This window comes from Aedes aegypti, chromosome 3 (assembly GCF_002204515.2).
Source record: "Aedes aegypti strain LVP_AGWG chromosome 3, AaegL5.0 Primary Assembly, whole genome shotgun sequence".
NCBI classification, from domain to species: Eukaryota; Metazoa; Arthropoda; class Insecta; order Diptera; family Culicidae; genus Aedes; species Aedes aegypti.
The window spans coordinates 407,529,497-407,546,580 of NC_035109.1; positions in this window are offsets into that span (position 1 = coordinate 407,529,497).

Consider the following 17,084-nt stretch of genomic DNA (forward strand, 5'->3'; position numbering starts at 1 on the left):
ACAGAAAGGCGTTGTTGCTCAACTGATAAAACACCTTCTGCAAACAATGATGATGGCTAGATGGCTTGTTGCCGCGCAATTGACACAAATCAATGAAAATGCAATTCTATGCTTCACGCTTTTTCGCTTTGCCTATGCTAGCGCATGGTTATGTTCGTGTCTATGGCTAAGCCTTAGAGATCTATTGCGCTAAAGAAATAGAAATTGTCTCAATTAAACAGCAGCTTGCAAACGAATTCCAGACCCGCTTTTTTTCCTTCTCAATTTGAAAAGGCGACAATAGAAGTTTTCCATTGATATCACCTTGTAGCATCGGTCGATGACGGTAAGGAATTTCCTCCCCAAAATAATTGACCCAATCTTTTCTTCTCAGGAGCCGTGGAAAATGGTTGGGTTACTATGATTGGAACGTCGTCGTTTTTGCTACTAATGTTAGAGTTAAAGTGCTCCGCCCCCTCATACAATCAAGGAGGCCATGGATGGGGGATCGTAAACAAACAATCAGTGTTTGGGGATGTTAAACGTCCATTTGTGACGTTGGCAACGGATTTTATTGGTAACAGGAAGCTAGGGCAATAAATATTAAACATGCTGTAAATTAGCAATTAAATATAGTAACTTTAACGGCTGATTTCCTGCAGTAGTTGGTCTTGCCAATTTTCTACCATCACCTCCGTTCAAAATGACATTTTTTACGCATACGTCGTTTTACCCCTCAAATCAATTAGTTTGATGAACGATTGATATGGATGAATTGACGTAAACACCAGGTCACTGTCAGCAACTTGGTTTAAAGCATACCCGACCAGAACCACATAACAAAATCATAACACATTCCTATCAGCAGCAGTTAAAAATAACAGAAGTTGATAAAATTTTGTTATCAAGATGGCTTTGTTCTCAACTTGTTATATTTTAGTAACACATTTATAACAGCATTTGTTATATTTTTGACATCGCATTTATAAGTTTGTTGCAAATAGCATCCGATGTCATAAACAGTAACATAATTTGCAATAATTTTGTTATTTGGTAACAAACTTGCAACATATTCTGTAATAATTTTGATATAATTGTAACAGAGTTTGTTATATTTTAGTTTAATTTGGTGCACACTTTGTTAGAATTTTTGTTATTTTAACTACTAACGGTTTATGTTTTATAACAACTGGTGATATAAAAAAATCATATCAGGGGAACACATTCTGTTATAATCTTGTTTCTTCCGTCTGGTCGGGTAAGCATAAGCATTGATGATCGTACAATTCGTAGTTGCTGTTACAATCAAAATTGTACAGGGAACCAACAGATGCAGCTTGGATGTAGCATCCATCTTCAATGTACAATTTTGAGAACTCCAAATGTAGTAATATCAATAACTGCGCCGGCCACGTCCTTACGGTCATCGGGGAATGTTAGTGTGACGTCCATTGCTACTAGAGACCGAGATCACCTCTGCATCTCCGTGGTTTTCACAGGAAGGAGTTTTGTTAGTGGGAAGGTTCAGCTGCTAATCAGGATTCACCATGGTAAGTGATGCGATTCTTCTTCTTCTTCTTCTTGGCATTAACGTCCTCACTGGGACAGAGCCTGCTTCTCAGCTTAGTGTTCTTATGAGCACTTCCACAGTTATTAACTGCGAGCTTTCTTTGCCAAAGTTGCCATTTTTGCATTCGTATATCGTGTGGCAGGTACGATTATACTCTATGCCCATGGAAGTCAAGGAAATTTCCATTACGAAAAGATCCTGGACCGACCGGGAATCGAACCCAGACACCTTCAGCATGGCTTTGTTTAGTTGAAACCCCTGGTTTCAATTATAATTTGCTGGCTCCACCATCAAGCTAAATCCTTCACAATCCCTAAATTCCCAATAAATAAGAAGAACATAGGCGCCTCCTTAATTATGGCTTGAAGGAGAGCGAACCTTGTTCCCCTTTCACATTTACCCATTATTTAGAATATTCATTCGAGCAGTTTGAGCTCGGGCAAAATATCACCCAGCCCTGTTAGAATAAAATCTATCACAGATGGCGCTGACGTAAAACACGGAATACCAACCACATTCTATCTGTCATGCACCAATACATCTAAAAAGGGGTTTCATTTTAATAAAAACTCATCGACGGACCATGATCGTCCTCTTTCCAAACCAGATCCTCGAGTGAATTAGTAGTGCGCGACGTGACTAGTTTATCCATAAATTTGAGGTAGTCATTGTTAAAAGCCTCAAGTGGTGAATTTTCTAATAAGTTTGTGTTGTTCTTAATAGGCAAAAATCAAGCTGGCAAAAAGGCAGTTTTTGTTCAATAGTACGAAGTAGTGAATAGTATTACGGTATGTGGTGAAACCATTGTTTAAAAGTACTTTATGCTCATTGTATTTAATGTTATAGCCAGCCATTGTAGCCATAAAAGCATCATTGTTCTATTGTTTGCTTGTGAAGAGTTGTTAAGAAAAAGGTAATTATCGGGTAAAAGGAGGAAAAGTGGATCAGGTGACGTCACATGGGGTATTAATGAGGTGGTCAGGTCCCAGCAAAGGACCTTTTTCTTTTTATTTGGTGTTTTCCCAGAGCCCAGTCGGAAGTTCAGTGGTCCATCAGCGAGAACAAATCGAGCTTTCGAAAGAATCGAAAGTACGGCCTCTCTGTCGTCACGTTTAGCCGGAAATCCTTCAGAAGCACTACCGTCGCCATTGTTCTACGACCACGCGGTGGATCCGCGAAGAATCCGACATACCACTGGGAAAGCCATCTTCTGTCCGGTCGTCCGCCGAAAGTTCAGCTATTATTCTTCCCGGCAGTTCGCCGTGGATCAAGCCACCACCAGTTCCGGCAGTCCGCCGAGTGATCCGCGACCAAGTCCCCATCCGTTCGGCATTCCGCCGAAGATCAGCCATCTTCTGTCCGGCCGTCCGCCGACAAACAAGCCATCCGTTCGGCAGTCCGCCGAAGACCAAGCCATCTCCAGTCCGGCCGTCCGCCGACCAGCAAGCCACCCTTTGGACAGTCCGCCGAAAGCTCAGCCATTTTCCATCCGGCAGTCCGCCGTCAACCAAGCTGCACTAAGCTACGGCCGTCAGCCGAGTCAAACTACAACCACCGTCCGCCGAGAGTCGCCGATTACGCTTATTCCGGCAACCCGTCCAATAGCCAACCAACCACCAATCCAGCCACCCTGTGTCGTCAATATGTGCCACCGCCAGCCTAGAATGACGTCACTATGACCAACAGCAGCCAAAACCACCCACAAGAACCCGCAAGATCGCCAAGCATGCAAGTATACCCCAAGTTTGTGACGTCACTACAATAAATACCTGTTAAGATGAATTGATTCGGTGGTCGCCCATTATTTGTAAAAGCGCAGCCCTGATTTATTAGTTTTTCACCACTTTTTCGTTTGTCCGCCTTGTTCGGGTTCATAACGGAACCACCAAGCCTCGTTCCTTGGGGATCTTTCTATTAGCATGTGAGAACCCATGGTGCTGAGTTGGTACTTCGATTTACACGTGCGACACCTGTGAATAGGTGTCCCTTTTCAATTGTAGTTCCTGTTTGGAGTGAGTTTCTTCTTATTGGCGTAATAATAAGTGAAAGGTAAGCCATATAAGCGACCCTAAGATACTAATTACCTCTCCTGAGAGCTAGCAAATTACATAGTAGCCGCGGACTCTAACCACTCGGCTAAGGAAGGACCCATGATTGATGCGATTCATGTAGCCTAAATTGAAATAGTTATTTATTATTGCGTCGACATTTTTATGTGTCGAACTATTCAAAATCATTTTTTAGTAATTGCGAAAAATAAATACAAGAATAGCTACATGTATCCATAATTTCATCACATTTATCCGCCTACATTTATACAACACGAATGGCATTTATCATTCGTGGAAGATAACGAGCCATGAACGAAAACAAGACAGACACACACCACCCACTGTTTGGCGCCGATCACTGTGTGTCAACACTTATAACATTCGCTGACCCACTCTTATTCTGATCAAGAAACGGAGGCGAATATTTGTTATTTTCTGTGCTATGCTGGCAATCAGAGGGCTGTTCAATGGTCCAAAACATAAATCACTCGAATGGCTCGATACTGTTGCACTCTGTGAGAGTTGCTGCTCTTGAACGCTCTCGTGCCACGTACCAAACGAGAGAGTGATTGTTTACATTCATTGGGCTCTCCGAATGGGATGTGCCACGAACTGTTATGGTTCGCAAACTATTAGGGTAAAAGCACCGGTTTTGGCCAGCCTAAGAGAAAACGTCAATAAAAATTAAATGGGAAGCCGTATTTATTCTACAAATATGTCAAATGCAAGCTTTCAATCCATATTATGTGTGTAAAATATTAAAACTGAGCTAAAACCATTTTTTTGCTTTGAAAATCCCGTTGGTCAATATAGGCCAACGGAACCAGTTTCGGCCAGAGATTTAACATTGGTTCCTAAATTGGCCAATTGCATTGAATTGCATCTCATGAGAGTGGCCAAATTAGGAGTGCCCTGGCCAAATTAGGTGTATGGGAGTTAAAATTATAAGGAAAATGAATTGTTTTTCTTATGTTTTGAATCAATTTGGACGAGTAAATGAATGTAGCTCTATCATATAAATGTGATCTACTGAACACAAAAGGTTCCATGCTGATTGACTATGTAAAACGGTGTATAATCCACTATGGCTACAACTGGCGTATGGCCAAAACCGGCGCTTCTACCCTACACTCTCCTAATATGATTCGATTGGCTTATTCGGTTCAAAATCCAAACATTGAAATAGTAAGTGGTCAGAATCCTGAGATATTCGCAAAAAAAATCATGCTCACTAGCGCCGCCTGGTGGCAAAATTTTAAATCTAATAACTTTTATAATGATACACTGTAAACATTCTACAAGCTAGATCAATGTGTTTCACACGTGAATTTTCACTAATTGTAAAACTCATCAAACGATTTAAATTAATTTAAATTTACAATTTATCGTAAACTTTGCAGTAGGATTTATTAGCGATTGCGTGATTTTTATTATTTATATAATTTCTTCATCAGTATCATCCAAACATTACAATTATTTCTTATATCTAGGTGTTCTGTGTTATTAGACAACACTATCATCCTATTTTGGTAAAACAAATTTAAGATTTTATTAACATTTTGTTAACAACATATTACATTTTATTTGCCGTAGCAGTTCAGATTTTTTACAGGTGAGTTGATTTCACCTGCTTATAAGAGAAAAAAAAACGCTTTGAATATACTTAACCTAACTTAACCTAAACATATAACGCATTAATCGTGGCAATAGAAGATTGTAACGATTTTTGCCTAAAATTATTGATAATAAACCTTCGAACTGTTTAGTAGCATACCTATAAGTAGATGAAAAAATCGAATTTAGTACTATACTATTTAATTACACTAGAGTTTGTATCCTTTGACAGATACGCGTATTTCGACCTCAACTGTAAGGCCATCTTCAGTGTCGTGTACTAGACTCGCCTAAGTCGAGTCTAGTACACGACACTGAAGACGGCCTTACAGTTGAGGTCGAAATACGCGTATCTTTCAAAGGATACAAACTCTAGTGGAATTAAATAGTATAGTACTAAATTCGATTTTTTCATCTACCTGAAATTATTAATTATTATATTTGACATTGGTTCCAATGTTTCAACATTGGATTTTCTATATAACTCATTTGTACTATACCAGGGAGGAAGGTTCAGAATCATTTTCAAAATTTTATTGCTTGATTTTCTGATTCCAGGCACCCATTACGGGCACCCGGTTTCTCCAAAAATAACATGTCCTGTCACCAGAGCCGTAGCGTGCCCTCATGGCGCCCTTGGCGAACCTTTATATGGGCGCCCCTAAGCCTAATTTTGTTTTAGTTGGTAAAATACCTACAAGTTTGTAGAAGGAATAAGTCTTAGTGAAGTATACCAGATATATTTCATAAGAGATACTTTTTTGAAATCTAGAGGAATAAAATCTTCAAAAGATATCAAGGTGCTTCAACTAATCAAGACTCATCCATTGATTTACAGGAATTGAGGCAAATCCCTTTGGGTAAAGAAAGAAGAAAGTCTTGTTTTCCTGGAAAATTGAGAGGAATAAAATCAAGATTTTTTTAAGGAAATATAACAATTTTCGGAAGATTGGTTAAAAGCTTAATTTTAAGAGAGTTACAAAAAAGTAAATGAATAATATGGTCATTAGTGAATAGAAATCTCTTAAAATGTTACGCAGAGTTCCTCTCTAAATTCTCTTAAAAAAAATCTGCTTAGGATTCTAAGACAATCTCTAGATTGGATTGATTGACAATTATACCTTATGAAAATTATGAGCAAAAACTTAAGAATATTCTGCCCAAATTCCTAATTTGGATTTGGAACCCCTAATTACCTTGGATGGGCCTACTCAGGTTTTTCTGTTAGAGTTATGTTTCGTATTCTATGACAATCTTGTAGAGGATTATGTGAATACCATGGCAAAGAATTCGCAAGAATCCTTCCCAAAGTTACGTGAAAATCTGGCTAAAGTTTTCGAGAATCCAATTGCCCATTCAAATTTTGTTATGTATTCTGTAGAATTCTTTCTTAGTTGTTCAAAATTTTTGATCAATTTTATTTGATAATTTCTTCTAGGACTTTATTAAAGTTAAAATTGTGACTAAAGGCCGATTTGCTGCTGACAAGAAAAGTAATCGCCTATCTCGATGTCAATAGTAAGTAATAATAAAATAATTCTATTTTTTGATTACAGCGCCACTAGCGTTCTTCTAATCATATTTCTATTCAGTACGCAGATGAGAAGAAATGTCATTTCAAATGGAGCTCTTTGTAGGAAATTTCTTGACCCATTCAGTCAAGGAATCTATTTACTTTCCTTGAGCGAAACAGCATACTTTAGCCACAGACAAACAGACGTAACAGCTTGAACAATTATCAATTAAAAACATAGTCACGTGAACATTTAGGCCCATTGCTAAAAATACTTTATTTGGCCAACCGTGAACTAGGTGGCGGTAGTGAGCACGAGTGGCCAGTTGGCCAACTACCATATATTAGAATTGAGTGCTATTCTGCTGTGCGATGAAAATAATTAGAGTGTTATGTCTGTTTGTCTGTGCTTTAGCTTAAGAATGCAATCTTATTTAAAAGCCCCTTCCGTTTTTTTTTCAAGTTAGTCAAGCATTTTGGCGCCCCCTAAAGGCTGGCGCCCTTGGCGGGTGCCAACCTGGCCAACCGCACGCTACGGCACTGCCTGTCACGCGTTAACGGCAAATGTGAGTCCTTGTCATGATAGGAAAACAAGTTCTACTGGTGATGGATATCGCAATTGTAAAAAACGTTCAAATCATGTATAAAAGACTTTGCTATCGAACCAAAGTCAATCCTTCACAGAATCACAAGTTTAACACGTCATTTCACCTTGCAATTCGACACGACAGATCCATGTTGAAAATAATTAGGATCAAACGTGTGGATTACTTTCATTGTAGCGCTTGAGCTACTGAACAACTTTGCCGAAGACGCCATCTTTCTAAGTGCCAGGATCCTGAGCTATCCGCAAAATAAAAGTTCTATGCGCACTAGCGCCGCCTGGTGGCAAAATTTCGAATCTCATAACTTTTATAATCATAACGCTTGAGCTGCTGAGCAACTCTGCCGAAGGCGCCATCTTCCTAAGTGGTCAGGATCCTGAGATATCCGCAAAACAAAATTTTCATGCTCACTAGCGCCGCCTGGTGGCAAAATTTTGAACCTCATAGCAATTATAATGATAGTCCTTGAGCTACTGAACAACTTTGCCGAAGACGCCATCTTTATAAATGGCCAGGATCTGGAGCTATCCGCAAAACAAAATTCTATGCTCACTAACGCCGCCTGGTGGCAAAATCTCGAATCTCTTGGCTAGAATTATGATAGTCCTTGAGCTACTGAACAACTTTGCCGTAGACGCCATCTTTCTAAGTGGTCAGGATCCTGAGCTTTCCGCAAAACAAAAATTCTATGCTCACTAGCGCCGCCTGGTGGCAAAATTTTGAACCTCATAGCGTTTGTAATGGTAGTCCTTGAGCTACTGAACAACTTTGCCGAAGACGCCATCTTTCTAAGTGGTCAGGATCCTGAGATATCCGCAAAACAATAGTTGCATGCACATTTGTACTGCCTGGTGGCGCAATTTCACTTAAGCACTGTTGCCAGCTACGAAAAAAAAATTGAACCCTTCATGAAAAACTGGATTACAGTTGAAGAGTATTGCTATGTTGCTAAGCATTATATTTTTCTGTTCCGCTCAAGTTTGATGGTTATGATCTTTACTTTATTCTTCTTAAACAGTGTTGCCAGTTACATGATTATTTGTGATTCGGCCGATTGTATGGCACGCAACATTTCCTTCGACTTTGGTGAACATTCGGTATCGTTATCTTTAAATTTTTTTGGTATTTGCATATCACACCCCCATAAAATTGGCTCTTTTGATAAAAATCGAGCAGTGTTGCCATCTTTTACCAAAATATGAAAACTTGAACGGCCATTTTGGAAAGTTCTCAACCCATGCTTCAACTTTGCCGAAGATCTCGAATCAGTATTTCCACATCTAGACATTGCAATTTTCAACAACATGATTGTAACCCTGATTTTTTTTACGACCGATTTCTTTTACGACCCCCCGATAACGGTCGTAAAAAGAGGTTGGGGTGTATTATATTTATATGTCGATTCTCCACAGCTCGATGTTCTATATCTCGATATATCTATCTATATCGATGATTACTTCGGTCTCTTTAGTCTGCATACATTTTACTTCTTATCCTTCTTATCTCGATGTGCACCTGTTGATTTTTTGTTCCAAATTTTCTCTACGTATGTCGATATGACCATAATCAAAGGTGACTAGACTAGATTTTAGGGATTCAAAACAATTTCAGAACGCGTCTGCTTATTTATTATTTTCCTGGCAACCGAGTGATTTTCAATCTAGTGTTCATTAAAAACTCTCCGTATCTCGATAGTCCTTTCGATATCGAGATGTGGAGAGGCAACTGTAATATATTTTTACTTAAAATGTGTATTTTTTGGGTAAAATAATGTAAAAAATATGGGACCGTGACAAAGTGGAAAAATCTTGGACTTATTGCCCAGGTCACACGCGAAATTACAAGAATTTTGTCGCGAATTTCCATTGTCCCTAGCGATGACCAATCACTGCTCTACAAATCTTCAACTACTCTGAACTAAAAAAAAACAACATTCGAGGTTTTCTAATTAACCGTGTGAAATTCCCAAGATTCGTTCTGAAACTATTTTTCAAAACACAAGCTGTATCAATACATCCCTCCCTTGGACTACAACAGCCATCATCCGGTTAATCGACGAACAAATCACACCGACCAAACTTTCAGCTAAGCAATTCAAAATCTCCGGACCACAACGACCGGTAAATATGAAACAAACTGAACTTCTGATTTTTATATAACGAACACCATTTGCTAACTGGACAGCTTTTTCATTTCTTGAATTTTGCTTAACGCTCAGCATCATCCAAACTTTTAATTTAAAATTCTAGAGAACGATCAGAACCGTGACAGCAAAAAATAAACACCCGTCCGCGCGCATAGCCTACTTCGATTATCTATGCTCTATAATTTGATTTTCTGTTTTAAAAGTAACACATTCACAAAATTAATTACTCACCTTGATGACGACAATTAACTGACACAAGATCATTTTTTTTCATGGCATACTATATCATTTGAACCATTGAAAAATAAAAACATACATGTACACATTTTGAATCTATGCTTACATCTACTTTACTCGATATAAACTCAAAAGACTGCTCTAAAACCAAATTTCATGGCTACTATGATGGCTTATTTAAACAGTTTTCTAAATGTTTTTGTTCTATGACTCGTTATTTCCAAAAGTCAAACGTCTTTTCAGATCGACTCATGAAAATCTATTTGCGTTTTTAGAGATATATGTCTGTAGATGGTTCTCGTTGGTACAAAATACTTTTCCGAAGACATCAAATGCTGGAAATGATTCGTTACCGTTATTAATTTTGTCCCGCTTGATTTTTTCCTTGGCAATCTTTCAGATAATTATAATGGAAGTACACTGTAGCATCTCAATTTACGAACTAGATCGGAGTTAGTTAATTGAATTTGTTCGTGAGTTGAATTAGTACGTAAAAAGAGGAAGTTTAGTTCGCAAAAGAGGTCGCCATCTTGGATTCCAAAATGGCGTCGGACCTCGATTTTCGTCATCCCCTCGGCGTACCCGTTTTGAAAATATCCATTTTGCATGAGTTTTCAATGATTTACTCGAACCGGAGGTCGCCGTCTTTAATCTCAAAATGGCGTCGGATTCGGCGTGCCCGTTCCGAAAATACCCATGTTGCATGGGTTTCCAACGATTTTCCCAAACCGGAGGTCGCCATGTTGAAATACTAGATGGCGTCGAACATTGATTTTCTCGATTTCATTACATAATTTCCCACAAACTTTTCTAAATTCAATTTACGCACTTCGTAAAAAAAATGACGTGAACTGAATTTACTTACTGCAAATAAGTGACGTAAATTGAATTTGCGTAAAAAGGACTTTGTAAATTGAGGTTTTAGTGTACTTATAGACATGACTCTAAAGCATGCTCTGTTTCAGTCAGAGCTGGATTTATTGGGGCACGGGAACTTCACTATTGGTGGGGCCTTTTCCCAGAAAACCATAGAATGCAATAGAAACCATATAATTTAGGTCTACACTTAATGCCCATGTAAATCACGATAATTTTCAAGTAGGAAAGTCCAGGTCCCTACTTTGAATTGATGGATTTTGAGTAATGCTTTGTAGAGATGGGCAAAATGATCCAATTTTGGGAGCGAATCGTGGGTGATTTACTCACAAAACTGAATCGATTCTTTTGATCGATTCAGTGACTTAATAAAAAAAAATAATGCATTTCGCATAAGGAACGAAAAATATGACAGTATTTGAATGAGAACATGTTACATATACAGCCATTCCATGAAAAACCGATCTAGTGGGTCTTCGAATTCCATAAAAAATTGCTATTTTGTTCCTTATCCGAAATAAGGATACACGTATTTTTGGATTTTTTGATTAGGGTGACCATTTCCGAAATAGGGTGACCAGAAAAATCGCGATTTTGCAAAATTTTTATTTTTAAAAAATTTTAACTTTTGAACCGTTTGACCGATTTTCAATCTTTTTGGACGAAATGAACGCTAGAGATTTTAACTTTTCAGGAAAAATATAAAATTTCACAAAAAGTGTGTTTTTTACATAAAAAAACTCAATAGTTTCCGTTTTTTTGTGTTTTGAAGGCCTCGGGACCATTGCTGTTGCTGTTCTCATTTTTTCAAGGTCATAAAATTTTACGTCTACTGTCAAATTTTCAGCGATGTATGTTTTTTAGTTTTTGAGATATATTTTTTTGAAAATAAAAAATCAGTCATTTTTAATCGGCACACATTGTAGGTCTCAGCGCATTAGATCTTTTATTTAAAAAAAAATCATAACTTTTGAACAGCTTAACCGATTTCCAATCTTTTTTTATGGAATAAAAGCTTAAAATTTCATCTTTTCAGACAAAATTGAAAAATCAGATAAAAATATGTTTAAACGTGAAAAATATAAAAATTTCTATATAAATTTTATATATTTTAATGAAAAAAAATAACTTTTCAAAGTTTTCTATTTTTTCTGAAAAGTTGAAATCTTTACCTTTCATTCCATGAAAAAAGATTGGAAATCCGTTGAGCAGTTCAAAAGTTATGATTTTTTTAAGCATTAAAAATTCAATGCTGTGAGATCTACAGTGTGTGCCGATGAAAGAGGACTGATTTTTTATTTTCAAAAAAATATATCTCAAAAACTAAAAAACATACATCGCTGAAAATTTGACAGTAGACGTAAAATTTTCTGAACTTTCAAGAAAAAATGAGAACAGCAATTGCCCCTTTGGTCCCGAGGCCTTCAAAACACAAAAAAAAAACGGAAACAATTGAGTTTTTTTATGTAAAAAACACACTTTTTGTGAAATTTTATATTTTTCTCGAAAAGTTAAAATCTCTAGCCTTCATTTCGTCCAAAAATATTGAAAATCGGTCAAACGGTTCAAAAGTTATAAATTTTTTAAAAATAAAAATTTTGCAAAATCGCGATTTTTCTAGTCACTTTTTTTGGAAATGGTCACCCTAATCAAAAAATCCAAAAATACGTGTATCCTTATTTCGGATAAGGAACAAAATAGCAAATTTTCACGGAATTCGGTGACCCACTAGATCGGTTTTTCATGGAATGGCTGTATAATCAAGTTTTAAGTTCTTCCATATTCAACTGATTGGATGTAACAAATTCGATATTTTTATTAGGTTTATGAACAACATATCCATATAACCAAATAAAAATAACGAATTTCATTACCCTTCGAACTATTTGAATACGAATAGACATAAAACTTAATTATGTAATCTTAAAAATCTCAGCAATTACAAAACATGTCATGATACCAAAATTTAATGTTCTGCAGTAATTAGAAAATTAAAACTCATCTCAATGCAATGATAATAAAACTATATCTATATCTTGGGAATTTCAAACAAAGCTGTGACATCAAAAAATGACCATGTGTAGTTCTTTCGCCGGGTTTGAATACCTACGATTTCTGAATGCCAAATAAATAAAAAAATATGATATGATAGCATATTTTGTTATTCACATGTTGCCAAAACACATACCGCAATTTTTCAGCTACTGCCCTACCAATTCTGATGAACATTGGTAGGTAATAAGCTAATATTATGCCAGAGTCACATACGAAAAATCAGCTGAGAAATTGCCCTGGCAGGAAAGTGGTTGGTAGTGTCGTATAAGAGAGCTGACTGTTTGTGATAAATAAGGCTTTTCCAAAAGATATGACCACTGTGACAAACCATGAATGAATAGGATCAAAAATATATCAAAACACAATAAAAGAAAAGTCACAGACGCCAGGGAAAAAAACAATTTTTTTCAGTAAAATTTTGTTACGCATTTTCAAACAGCCTACAGCGAGACAGAACAGGGTTTGTAGGGTGAACTGGTTTGAAGAAGAAAAATTAGAAATTCATCAACTGCCTAAAAAAAACAAGGTAAGATGTTTAAATTTCCAATTATTTTGCGTTACCTGCTAGTTATTGTTCCAAGTGCACAATATTAAAAAAAAACGAGTAGGCATATAAAAAATGAAGTTTTGAATATTTTTGATCAAATTATGACTAATATTACTGAACATTTTGTCCAAGTGATGATTATTGTACACTTTACGTATACAATATCGTCCAATTTTATTTTTATCGATATTAACAACGTGATTTATTTTGTTTGTTTGATGCTCTTCAAATATATTGAAAAAATATAATTAATTAGCATTATAATAGGAAAAAACATCGAAAATTTGCCTAAAATCGCGCATTTTGTATATAAATTATCAAATTATATACCCATTTAAACACAATCCTAATGTGTTGAATATACGTTTAAGAGGTTTATCATAAAACCAGTCCAAAAATGTTATCCTGCAAAGTTTTCCTACATAAAATAACCATATTTGAAAACATTTAGTATTTTTTGCAATGAAATATGATTATTTTAGACTTAACAATCTTGCAACATTGTTTTGCCAATGCCAGAAACATAATATCAATTAATTTCAACAGGGATTTCCTTCTCCTACTTGGCATTACGTCCTCACTGGGACAGAGCCTGCTTCTCAGCTTAGTGTTCTTATGAGCACTTCCACAGTTCCACAGAGACTGCGAGCTTTCTTTGCCGAAGTTGCCATTTTCGCATTCGTATATCGTGTGGCAGGTACGATGATGCTTTATGCCCAGGGAAGTCAAGGAAATTTCCATTACGAAAAGATCCTGGCCCGACCGGGAATCGAACCCAGATACCGTCAGCATGGCTTTGCTTAGTAGCCGTGGACTCTTAACCACTTGGCTAAGGAAGGTCCCAGAACAGGGATTTGTCAAGACTTTTTCTAGCTCAACCATAAGCATTGAAAGTTACGAAAGGATGAACACTTGCTTATTTAAATAGCAGCTTGCGTTATTGGTCATATAATTTAGATAAGCTTAATTTGTTATATACACAGCTAAAAATATGTTGCAAATTTAAGTTTATTTTCATGCACATATTTGGAGCATCGAAATAAACGTAAATTTCAACGACCAATTATTTTTCAATTGAATTCACTTTAAATTTACACAAGCATGTAATATTCAACCATTTTTAGTTGAAAATTAAATGTATATTAATTACAATTTACATGATAATGTAATAACACACGAATTTGATTTATTTTTACAGTAGACTTCAGTTTACATTACATTGAAAATTAAATATTTTTTTCTGTGTATGTCAAGTATATCTGTTATATTAATTTCGATGAAATAATTTTCAAATAATTAGTTTTCAAAAATTAATAAATACGTTGTACCCAAAGTTTGGTGAAATAAAAGAACCAATACTTTTCCTGTACAAATAAACCTCAATTTCATTTTTTTTTCCATTTTTTGAATCCACGAAAAGTAGTTCGATCCAATATGCAGTGTTCTACCAAACAATACAGCAATAACAGGGCATTTTTTCAGTTGCGTTAGTAATTACAAGTTTTTCATGCGATCCATAATAACAAAGATGGTTAAAAGGAAAAAGATGATCGACTCTTTATTTTGCCATACGTTTTTCCAACGACACGCTATTCAAGTAACACTACTGTCATCTGTTGAGTGAAAAGCGCGTAAACATTATTTTTGACTAAATTTAAATCATCGTGCAATTAAAAAACGATGATGAAGCAAAATAAATCAAAACAAAAACGCTTTAAAAAATTTACACAGGAAATTTTACAGGAATGAGTACAACTCACATAAAATCAAGCTCTTCTGGACCAACACAAAATTGGTTTAATTTTCACACATACTAAAAAAATGTTCCTGTGCTGTTTTTTTTCTTCTTCTCTTACATTTTATGGCATTTATAAATGATTGTCAATATCGAACATCCCCATTTGAGCTGTGTAGCTTTTCTTAAGCGTGAATGTCATAAACGAACACTTCAGCATCTGGTGGTCACTAGGAGAAAGTTACTTATTAGTTAGCTTTCGACTCACCAGAGCGGCGCTATTCATGTCGCCTAGAAAAGACAGCAGTCGGTTAACTTTTTCCTTCTAACCATCTTTGATAATAAGTAAATTTTATAAGGAAATATTTTGACCATCTGATACTTGTCTTAACGCTTTTTATAAATAATTTTCATGAAAGTTTGATGTTATATTGCATCCAACGAAGGTTTTTTTTTTCTAAAAGGTTTCGTAGTTTATGATTGGTACCATCCATCACAAATATGTCATAGCATTTCATTATGATTGAGTATTCTTTCAGTAGCAACGAACAATATTTATGTGTCTTTCAGCCCATTTGCAGATTTCATTTTCAATTTTTCAATATTTCGTAACTATCACTTCCAATTCGTGCTAACAGCAACAAATATATTGCCGTAAGGTGACTAACCTGTTAGATTTGAACAATATTTTTTTTGGAAATTATATAACGCATTGTGTTTGAACTGATATTGTTAAAGGTCTACTTACCCCAAAGTCCCTTATGTCAAAAATATTTTTGAATGTCTGAGAAACTGTTAAAATCTCATTCAAATCTGTTCATAGATAACCCAGATATAACCCTCTAAAGTTGACCATTTTTTAAGGAAAATCGATAAGGTTACAAATGTTTTGTCCAATACTGTAAATAAAAATGGAATGGTGTTTGTATGTCACGAGTCAGACTAATGTATTTGAACAATTCTTTCACTTTGTATTTGCCCAGGACTTCGACGTGTTCGTGTGAAAAAAAGTTGATGGAAGTAATACTAGAAAAATGAAAACAGAGAAAACTTATCTATCATTTTGTATGGCAGTTTTCATGACGATTTCTAAACGGTCTTTTTAATTTCACATCGAAATAAATTTTATTGTAGAAACTACTGAATCCATGCTAAAATTAAGAACTACTCCAACGATTTTCCACCGACTATATTAATCTGTTAAATCTACCAATACGTAGTCAACACCACTACAGCAGAAAATATAATCGATTTATATAGCCAGAGTTGCAGTATTTATGATTGGGAATATTCTTGATTTGTCAAATTTGGCATTACACTTTTGACCACACTATATTGTATGGTGGATGACACTGATTGAAATACAATGCTTTGTAGAGGATGCTACTATGGACATGGTCACATTTACTGCACTGCTCAGTGATTTTTACCAGATAATAGTTAACCTAACAGATTTATGTAATCGGTTGAAAATCATTGGTGCAGTTTTTGATTCTACCATGGATTCGGTAGATTATACAACAAAATTTGTTAGCATGCAGGCCGAAGTTTTCCGGTACCACTAGTATAAAACGTGTCCCAGAAAGTATGGGCACGATTTTGCCATACTGCCATTTCAAGACTAGTGCAGTTAAAAATCTGATTTGCACACAATTTATTCTTGCACTTATCAAGAGTAGACTTTGAATTTAGAGAGATTTTTTTCGCTTCATGCTTTTTGACGGTGGTACATTTCTAGAAGCTTCTCTTATAAGTTTTGAACAAATCGCGTTATTTCGAAATTTGTGCTAGGTCAAAAGGCACGTACGACGGACATTTGGAAAGGGTCAAAGTTTTTTTTTACTTTTTTTATAAACCAGTATAACTCGAAAACGGTAAGACCTACAAAAAAGTGTTGTATGGGGGACTGTCGTGTAATTTCCTGACGTTTTAGAGAAAAATATTGAAAAAATAAAAACACATTTTCTACACTGAAAAAAAAAATCAAAACTTTAAAGTCGATTTAAAAAAAAAAAACGGCCATTTCAGATTTTGATCATCCTTAAGCAAAAAGTTTCGTAATTAAATTTACTAAAAGTCGTCTATACATTGCAAATTGGGCATATCTAAGGGAAAAAAGTTTTTCTAACAACGAATTTTTCAAGTCTAAACCGTCA